Below are 9,046 nucleotides of genomic sequence, written 5' to 3'. Positions count from 1 at the left end.
TACTAGGTTCAGAACACACAGAAATACACGTAGAGCTCATTAATCAATGTCAGGCAGCAAGGATCAAGCAATAGATATCATTTCAAAGAAATCTGAAGGCTTAGTCTAAGTCAGTGTCTGTCAGGTAAGGGGGTTGCAAAAACTTTGGAAGACATACTCCTTCCCTGCTGGGATCCTTATCATATGAATGAAAACACTCTTAGCAAAGCAGGCTTCACAGGACTTTTCGAAATCTTTCTTATGCCCTGTCACCCTGGAACTTGCTCTAGCAGGCAAAGGGCTGCACCACCTTCCCCATCATAGATTTTTAGGCTTAAGTAGATTACAGCCAGGAAGCACTTCTCCCAGATGGAAATGGAGACTCAGGGTATGTCAGAATAGCTGGGGGGTGAGGGTCCATCACCCCTCTTTGCTACAACCCTGCAAGTTCTTCCTTGAGAGCCTCCCAAGTGATGTTGTCTGGCTTAGGTTTCCCCCCTGCCCCAGGGGTCTTACCCACCACTGACTAACTGACCAAGCGTTGGGGGCGGAGATGGATGAAACAGAAGCAGTGCTCTTGCCAGGGAGATAAGGTTTGTCTCCTTAGTGGCTCGCAGTCCTGAAGTCACTTACTCAGCCTTATCCATGGGGGGAAGTTACAACTCCTGAAACCAGGTAGAGTGGTTTCCTACATCTTCCCCTTTTTGTTTGTTGATTGAATTGAAGCTGTTAGGCCTGTGAAACCTACTATTTGCTGTTCTTGAATGTGATCACAAGAAAACAACTTTCATATACATCGTATAGTGCAAACAAAGATTAAAACCAGGAGGCACCCAAGGGCTGCCATAATCCAAACTTGTAAATTCAGTCCATCAAAGCAGGTCTTAAGGCTTATCCATTGTAGATTATTGTTCAGAGTCTTGAACACCTTTTTTTTCAGTTAGGCGTTTGATATCACTGAGCTGCTGGTGGAGTTCAAGCTGGAGTTTATCAATTTGTCCTTTAAGATTAGTAGAAAAAGGTCCTTGTAGGCAATGATGAATATCTGCTCAGGAATGCTGACTGGAATTCCACCTTAATGGAGTAACACAGAGTTCAGAAAAACCAGGATCACAAGTAATCTGTTGCCTTAAGGTGAGAACATCCTGTCTCTCTCCAAGCCAGACAATGGCAGGCTCTGCAGCAGAGAGCCGAGTAAGAATTTCCTGATCAATTTGGCTTTGTTGAATCATTTGCTGAGTAGTATTAGTGAGAAGATCATCGCAGTTTGAATGGATTCAGTAAGGACTACAGATGCAGTAGTCCCGGCCCCAATTATTACAATAGCAGAAACTATGGAGGCAATAAGCATGCCTATGAATTGGCGGGTTCTGACATGGGCAAGACCCTTATTGAGAGCACTTAATCCTCCTGGATCAGCCCACTCTCAGGTAAGGTTACCAGAAACTCAGGCCTGGGCCTGTCGGCGAATGACAAAAAAGGTGGTAAGATTTAATTGAGTGACATTTGCATGGGTTAAACAGCTGCTATATATAGTGCCAGGAGTAGTGGTAAAAGCATATACAGTAGAGGTCTCATTATACACAAGTTGAGGTGCACCAGGGATGGCTACAAATAGATAAGGATGAGAAGTATATACAGTAACCCAGGTACGTTTGATATTACAAATGTTAAAGTAACCAAAGGCATTCTCCTTCTTTCAGATGAGTTGAAATTGTCCTGTCTGATGGTCAACAAAAGGGAGCCCCATCTTCCAAGTAGAAGTATGCCATGGGCTAGTATGGTTAAGACCCTTTATTCTGAGAATAGGGGCTCCTGCCCCTCCACTATGCCAACTAAGTTTATTATACACTGTGAGGGCCATAAGGCTTACAATTGCCAAGTTTGCTATGGCATAAATCTTCTACTTTGCACCCCAGTTTTCTGCTACTAGAGGGGTGCTAGTGATATTAATTGAGGATGGTGCTTGATCCCAGCATAGTTTCCAAGTGACTGGCTTGGCTGATCCACCATCTATTTGACATGAAGGAGGATTGGGTGGTTTGGTACTATCTCCTTGCCTTTCTCCTATAAACCCTATTGCTCCAACTAAGTAATGATTTACTGCAAGCAGAGACTGCTGAGTGGTATAATTAGGTATTGCATAAGAATACCACTTAGACATAATAGGCAAGTAGAGGGTATTGGTTAACACAGAAAAGCAAGCAGGCAAATGATTAGAGACATATACAGTGCCTTCCGGAGCGGACAGCCAATGATGCTTTTCCTCTAGGGGTACATCCGGAGGGAGCCAGGTGCCTCTAGTCCACTCAGTATCATAACTAGATAAAGTAGGCTCAAGATTGCACCAAGTATGGAGTTCAAACATAGGTGGGTCTGTAACATGGCTCCAATATACATGTTCCGTTTCAGAGGCTAAACCTAGCTCTCCAAGGCAGGTGAGCAGGCCCAAGATTAGGGCTACCTTGGTGAAGTTTGAAAAAGCAGCTGAAAAATAAGCTAGGAACCTATTCTTTGGAGCATCCCTGACTCTCACTTGTTGGATAATCTGCCCTGCTCTTGTCTTAAGGGCTTTTAGGTCACCCCAAATTACTCCCTGAGGTTGATCTGGGGAGTTGCTCCTGTGAGTCTGTGTTTTCTGGTGGCGGGATTCTTCTGCCATGGTCCTTGGGGACATCTGTTCCTTCAGTCAGTCTGCTTTCTGTTCGAGCTGTTGAATCATGATGAACTGCCACATCTGTTGTTGGGGTGGGTCTGGTCTGGTATGGTTTCACTCATTTTGCCAGGAGCCACAGTGGTGGACCCGAGGGAATTGAAACACAAGCATATCCTCTTCCCCATGTTAATAGCTCAATGGGGCCTTCCCATTTTCCTTCCCCTAATGGGTCTTTGTATAAGACCAATGGGTATGGGCCTGTAGGCCTGTTTTGTATAAAGTATTTGTCTATGGGTGGCTTCAGATTATCATCACAATTTAAAAAATTGTACATGTATTGCTAGCATGATTAAATTCCTAGGGGATATTTCCTGACTCCCCCTTTTTTGTTTGTTTAGTAATTTTTTAAAGGTCTGGTGAGCTCTTTCAACAATTGCTTGACCTGTAGGATTATACGGGATATGTATTTTATGTCAAATTCCCATTTTTCTAAGAAAGCCTGAGCGGCTTATGCAATCCTGGACCATTATCAGTCTTAATTTCTTGCGGATGGCCTAGGTGGCCGAAGACCTTAAGCCAATGAGCTCTAATATTCTTTGCTGACTCCCCAGAGAGGGGAGTGGCATGTAGAGCACCTGAGTGTCTACAGAGATATGTAAGTATTTTAATCTTCCAAAAGGAGGGTAATGAGTAACATCTGTCTGCCAGATCATTCAAGGTTGCAACCCTCTAGGGTTAATTCCAAGAGTAGGAGGCGCTTTTGAAAGCGCTTGACAATCTGGACATTCTCTGGTAATTTGCTTTGCCTGGGCCCTTGGAATATTAAATTCTTTACGTAGGGCCTGACTATTTTTTGTGAAAAAAATTGATGAGACATTACTGCAGATTGAAAAGTATCTGCTAGGCTGACAAGGGCATCAGCCCAAGAATTACCTTCTGCCAAAAGTCCAGGCAAGCCCAAATGAGATCAGGTATGAGTAACAAATAAGGGATGCTTTCTTTTATCTAAGAAATTTTGCAAGGTTAGAAATAGACTTAGTAACTGAGGCTCAACAGACCCTTTTAATAGAGCCTGATCTATATGAAGGAATGTATACACGGTATAACCAGAGTCACAAACTAAGTTAAGAGACTCTTTGGGGCAATGTTGGAGGACAAGAATAGCCCCTGAAATTTCTGCCTGCTGTGTGGAGGAGTGCCCTCCAGAAAGAAAATTTTTCCACTCATTCCCTTCTTTCCAGGTAATAGCAGCTTTCCCTGTTTTTCCTGAACTGTCAGTAAACATGGTTCTAGCCTTAGGAATAGGAAAAATTCAGTGGCGCTGAATTTTTCCCCCATATGAATATTAAGAGTGGGGAGGTTTTAGAGAAGTTTATCAGAAGGTAAATGAATACTAAGATCACCTACTGAAATTCTAAAGATTGACTATAAAGTTGCTATAGATGCACTTGAGTGAGTGGAACGTGTATCACAGCTGGGTCATGGCCAAAACGCTGAATAACTCTATCACAGCCTTTAATAATAAGCTGACATAGTACAGTAATATAGGTGGTAATAGTGGACTGGGGTTGATGGGATAAAAACAACCATTCAATCATTTCTAATTTGGGTGTCAGCTGCCCTGTCAACCCAGTGGGCGTCTTCAGTATAGAACAGCAAGAAAGTCTGACAGGTAGTTGTCTTTCTACCCTAATGAGTTGCTTGGAAGAAAGGTATTAGTTAACTAAATCTAATTTCTGTCTAGCCTGATCGCTTAAGGATCTAGGAGAGTTTAAGTCTGGATCTCCTTTGAGGGTGTAACATAAGTTAATTAATTTCCCAGTGGTGATCCCCAAACTGGGGCGGATCCAGGTGATGGTGCCTGAGAGCTGTTGTAGGCTGTGAAGTGTTAAAGGGACTGGTACTTGGATCTGAACCATTTGAGCATCTGGATCCTACTTGGATCTGTGAAATAAGACATGTCCTAAATACTGCCAGGGCTGATAATGCTGTCCCTTCTTTGGGGCTATGACTAGTCCTGCTGAGGAGAAATTGTCCTCAAGACAGAGGTAAACTTGCTTTAGCTCTTCCTGAAAGGCTGCAGTAATTAGGATGTCATCCATGTAATGATAAATAATACTTTGAGGAAACTCAGTCCGTGCCAGCTGAAGGGCCCGATGAACAAAATGCTGGCAGATGGTGGGGCTATTTAAGATGCCCTGTGGCAGGACTCTCCACTGGAACCTCTCTAGTGGTTGAGAGTTATTAAGTACTGGGACTGAGAAGGCAAACCTCTCTCGGTTCTTCTTTGTCAGCAGAATGGTAAAGAAGCAGTCTTTTAAATCAGTAACAATAAGAGGCCATTCTTTTGGTATGCACACTGGATTTGGAACTCCTGGCTGAAGGGCTCCCATGGGTTGTAAGATTTCATTAATTTTTCTAAGGTCATGCATAAGTCTCCATTTCCCTGTTTTCTTTGGAACTATGAAAATAGGAGTATTCCATGGGCTACAGGATGTCTCTATGTGCCCTGCCTCTAACTGTTGTTGTACAAGCTCTGGAAGTTTTTCTAGCCTCTCCTTTCTCAGCAGCCACTGGTTAACCCACACAGCTATGTCGGACAACCAAGTGAGGGATAAAGAAGAAGCCTGGACAGTGGCCGCGAAGGAAAAGGCAGCAGGGTGATTTGCACTCCCCACTGAGTGAGGAGGTCCCTGCCTCAGATATTAAGTGGGGCAGGAAGATGTAAGGTTGAATTTGTCCAACCTGCCCATCTAGGCCAAAGCATTTGTTCACATACTTTTGCAGGGCTGAGAAATGCCCCCTATTCCAGTTATAGAAATGTCTGTTTCAATTAACAGCCACTCTGGGGGCCAGTACTGGCTGAAAATAACATACATCAACTCCAGTGTCTAAGAGGCCATGGAATTTTCTGTCTTTTACCTTAATGATCAATATAGGCTTTTTTAGATCAATGGAGGCAGTCCACAGTATTGATTGTTTATCAGTACTGCCAAGGCCATGCTCCCCCCTAACTACTTCTTGAGTGTTTGTTATCTTGTAAGGTACCAGGATGAGCTGGGCAATGCGGGTCTGAGCTGGAATGATACAATACCCGAGCGCCCTGAGCATAATTTTAATTTCTCCTTGATAGTCAGAATCAGTAAGTCCAGGTTGGACAAGGATGCCCTTAGCGGTCATACTAGACCATCCTAAAATCAGCCCTACTAGTCCCAGGGGGGCGGTGGGGTGGATTGGCCGCCACACTCCTGTTGGAGCAGTGACAACCTCATCTTGCTCTTTTAAGATGAGTTTGGAGTGGGTGACAAGTCCAACCCTGCGCTCCCCCTAGTGGCGGTGCAGAGGGTCCACAACAGCTCCTAGGCGTCTTTCTGAGTTCACAACAGCTGATTGCTGTTGTTTCAGCTCCTGTTGGGATTCTGGGCACCTGAGCTCAGAGTCCCACTCCTCATTTCCCCGGAGTGGGGGCAGTAAGTTTCCATCCTTATCATAGGTGGGCCTGCATTGATTGGCCCAATGTTTGCCTTTTTGGCAACAAGGGCAATCTTTTTTAGGAAGTTATTCATTTTTGATACAATAGTCCCTCTGAGTGTGTCCAGCCTTGCCACAATTGAAACATTTAATTTCACCTCTCAGGGCCTTGGCAAGCAATGCTGCTTTATGCTGTTCCGTTCCTACATTTTGACAGGCCTGTATAAACTGACTAACATCAGTAGTAGTAAACCGAATGGGTTGAAGAACAGCTTTGCAATTGCTATTGGCATTCTCAAAAGCTAACTGCAGTAGGAGTGCGTCTGCAACATCCTGATTTTCAATTTGTCTCTGAATTGCCTCTTGTAATCTGTCAATAAAATCTAGATATGTTTCCTTGGCCCCTTGTCTGATATTAATACAGAACCCAGCGCTGCGGAGCTTAGCATCAGGTACGGCCTTGAAGGCTCGAAGGGCTGCAGCAGAGCATTGAGTAAAAGTCTGAGGGTTCATGTGTGCCTGCTGATCCAGTCCAGTACATTGCCCTAGCCCTAAAAGCATATCCTGAGTGACTGGATTTCTTGTCCTTCCATTTTCATTCGCCTGAAGGAGGCATCTTATCATATATTCAGAGTGCCAGACAGTAAACTGACCCGGGGTTAAAACTGCCCTGGCTAAGACAACCCAGTCACAGGGAGCCATTTGAAATGCTTCTGTTACCGCTGTTAATTCTACTGTATAGGGGATTGGAGCCTGTCGTCTCTTATACTTTTCTTTAAGTCTTTGAACGTTCCATAAGGTAGAGGTTCATACACCGGATTTTGCCTGCCTTGCAGAGTAATGACAGGGAAGGCAAGTAAAGGACTGCCAGTCCCTGTCCCTAACTGCGTCTTGGAGACACTGATACATGGTATTGGCTACTGTACGGGGAAAGGGGCTCCAGTAGGTGCCACTATCGGGGTGGAAAAATCAACAAGGGGACCCTGAGCCCTAAAGTTTTCCTCCCAGTCAGGGGCAGAGGGAGGGAGTGGAGGTGGAGAAGGTATCTCCTTGTTTTTAAGGAGTGGACTTAAGCCTTCCCCACCGGAGGCAACAAAAGTGGCTTCCTCTGCCCTCATCTGACAGGGATTTTTTCCTGCCCCTTCAGTCCTTGAATCTGAGTTGCGAATATGAAGGGCATTACAGCAGTCCTCACCATCCCCCAAGTAAGAAGATTCTGATGCCCGATAGGGGCGCCACTTTCTTGGTGCAACTTCAATTTCTGCCCTACTTTTTCCCATATTTCCCAATCTGAAGTCCCTTTATCAGGGAACCAGGGGCAATATCTTTTAATAATATGAATTAAGTTAACTAAGTTCTGCTTTTTAACATGACTGCCCGAAGCTTTGAGAAGCTGCTGCATTTGCTTAAGGTATTGCTTCTGATCTTTAGAAAGCCCGTTGCCCATGGCTGTTAGAGAAATCCCTTAACAAATAAATGAACCTGTTCTGAAATTCCTCCTGTCTCAAGCACAGCGATTACCAAACCAATTTCAGTGCTGCTACCCAGCCCGCACTCTCAAATCTTATCTCTTGCTGGAGAACGGAGGAGCATAGTGGGTCAGAAACGTGAGTGGGGCGGCCGCCCTCCGGGTGCCTGAACCCCGAACCCGTGGGGGACCCCCCCCCACCGCTCTGGAGCCACCCCCAGGCCACCACTGGGGCTGTCCTCTACCGCAAACCCCATCCTGGAGAACTCGGAGGGATGGAATGGGGGACTTCTACCTCGAGGTCCCTCAGGGGCCTCTTCTCCCGGGAGGGGGGAGAATGGAGCCTCGACCCCTCTGGGGACCGCCCTGGGTGTGCATGCTCTCCGCCCTGTCCCAAGCGAAAGAATCCTCTCTAAAATCCCTCAGTCACTCTCCTGCACTCTTAGGTCCTATCTCTTGCTGGGGAGCAGAGTGTAGTGGGTCAGGAATGTTCTGTTGGTGAAAGACCATCAGGAAGAGGGGCACGGAGTATTTCAGGTCCCCTTAGTCCTGCTTATGGGTCTCGGATTCACTTCCCAGTTGCCTAAACAGCTGGGACGGCTCGCAGCTCCTGATGGCCAGGCCTTATCTTGCACTCCCCCGTGGAGCCCAAAGGTTTACGAGAGATGCAATGCCCCAGGAGGCCCCTCCACAGTTTAGGGATTGGACCCCAGATGCCCGGAGAGGCCCTCACTCACATAGGGACGCCCAGTACCTTTGAGCAGGAGGGAGGAAGTGCCTCTTTTCTTGGCGCTTCAGCAAGAAGCTGAAACGTTCATAAAATACCTCGCTACTAGAGCTGATAAAAAGGGGATGTCTTCTCCGTCTGGGAGATTCTTTTTGCTCTGCCCTCTAGCTCACTTATGCGGTCTGATGTTCATAGCAGCACAATTTACGATAGCCAAGAGTTGGAAGCAACCTAGATGCCCATCGGTAAATGATTGGATCAAAAAGCTGTGGTACATTTACACAATGGAATTCTATGCTGCAGAAAGGAAGAAGGAGTTCCTACCCTTTGCAACATCATGGATGGAACTGGAAAGCATTATGCTGAGCGAAATAAGCCAAGTGGTGAAAGACAAATACCATATGATATCACCGTTGACGAATCTAAACAACAAAACAAACAAGCAAGCAAAATATGACCAAAGACACTCAAATATGGAACAGGCTGACAGGAACCAAAGGGGAGAGGGGAAAGAATCACAGGGGAAAAAGGGAAGGACTCACATGAACAAGTATGAAGGACACATGGACAATAACTAAGGCGGGGAGCACTGGGTGGGGCAGGGCTGGGAATATAAGACAGAAAACTGTACTTGAACAAGAATGAAATAAAAAAATTAAAATTTAAAAAAAGGGGGAGGATGTCTTTGCTTTCTCCTCCCAAGCCTAAAAACCTAGCCGGGGATTGCACTGCAGGGAACAGAGAT

The 9,046-nt window shown here is 45.6% G+C and overlaps 1 protein-coding gene across 1 annotated transcript in view; it reads right to left on the bottom strand.

The window, feature by feature from the left end:
- ZNF215 (zinc finger protein 215) overlaps nucleotides 1–8,410 on the bottom strand; it is a 25,847-nt gene extending 17,437 nt beyond the window's left edge. The window contains exon 1 of the mRNA XM_037066999.1: nucleotides 8,400–8,410. The gene's annotated coding sequence lies outside the window, so the exon portion shown is untranslated. The remainder of the gene's footprint in view (nucleotides 1–8,399) is intronic.
- Nucleotides 8,411–9,046: the final 636 nt, after the last annotated feature.

Source organism: Sturnira hondurensis, unplaced genomic scaffold, assembly GCF_014824575.4.
Source record: "Sturnira hondurensis isolate 20B ecotype Veracruz unplaced genomic scaffold, ASM1482457v3 Scaffold0016915, whole genome shotgun sequence".
Taxonomy (NCBI): Eukaryota; Metazoa; Chordata; class Mammalia; order Chiroptera; family Phyllostomidae; genus Sturnira; species Sturnira hondurensis.
The sequence above is the reverse complement of the archived record's forward strand: the minus strand, read 5'-3'. Positions and strand labels throughout refer to the sequence as shown.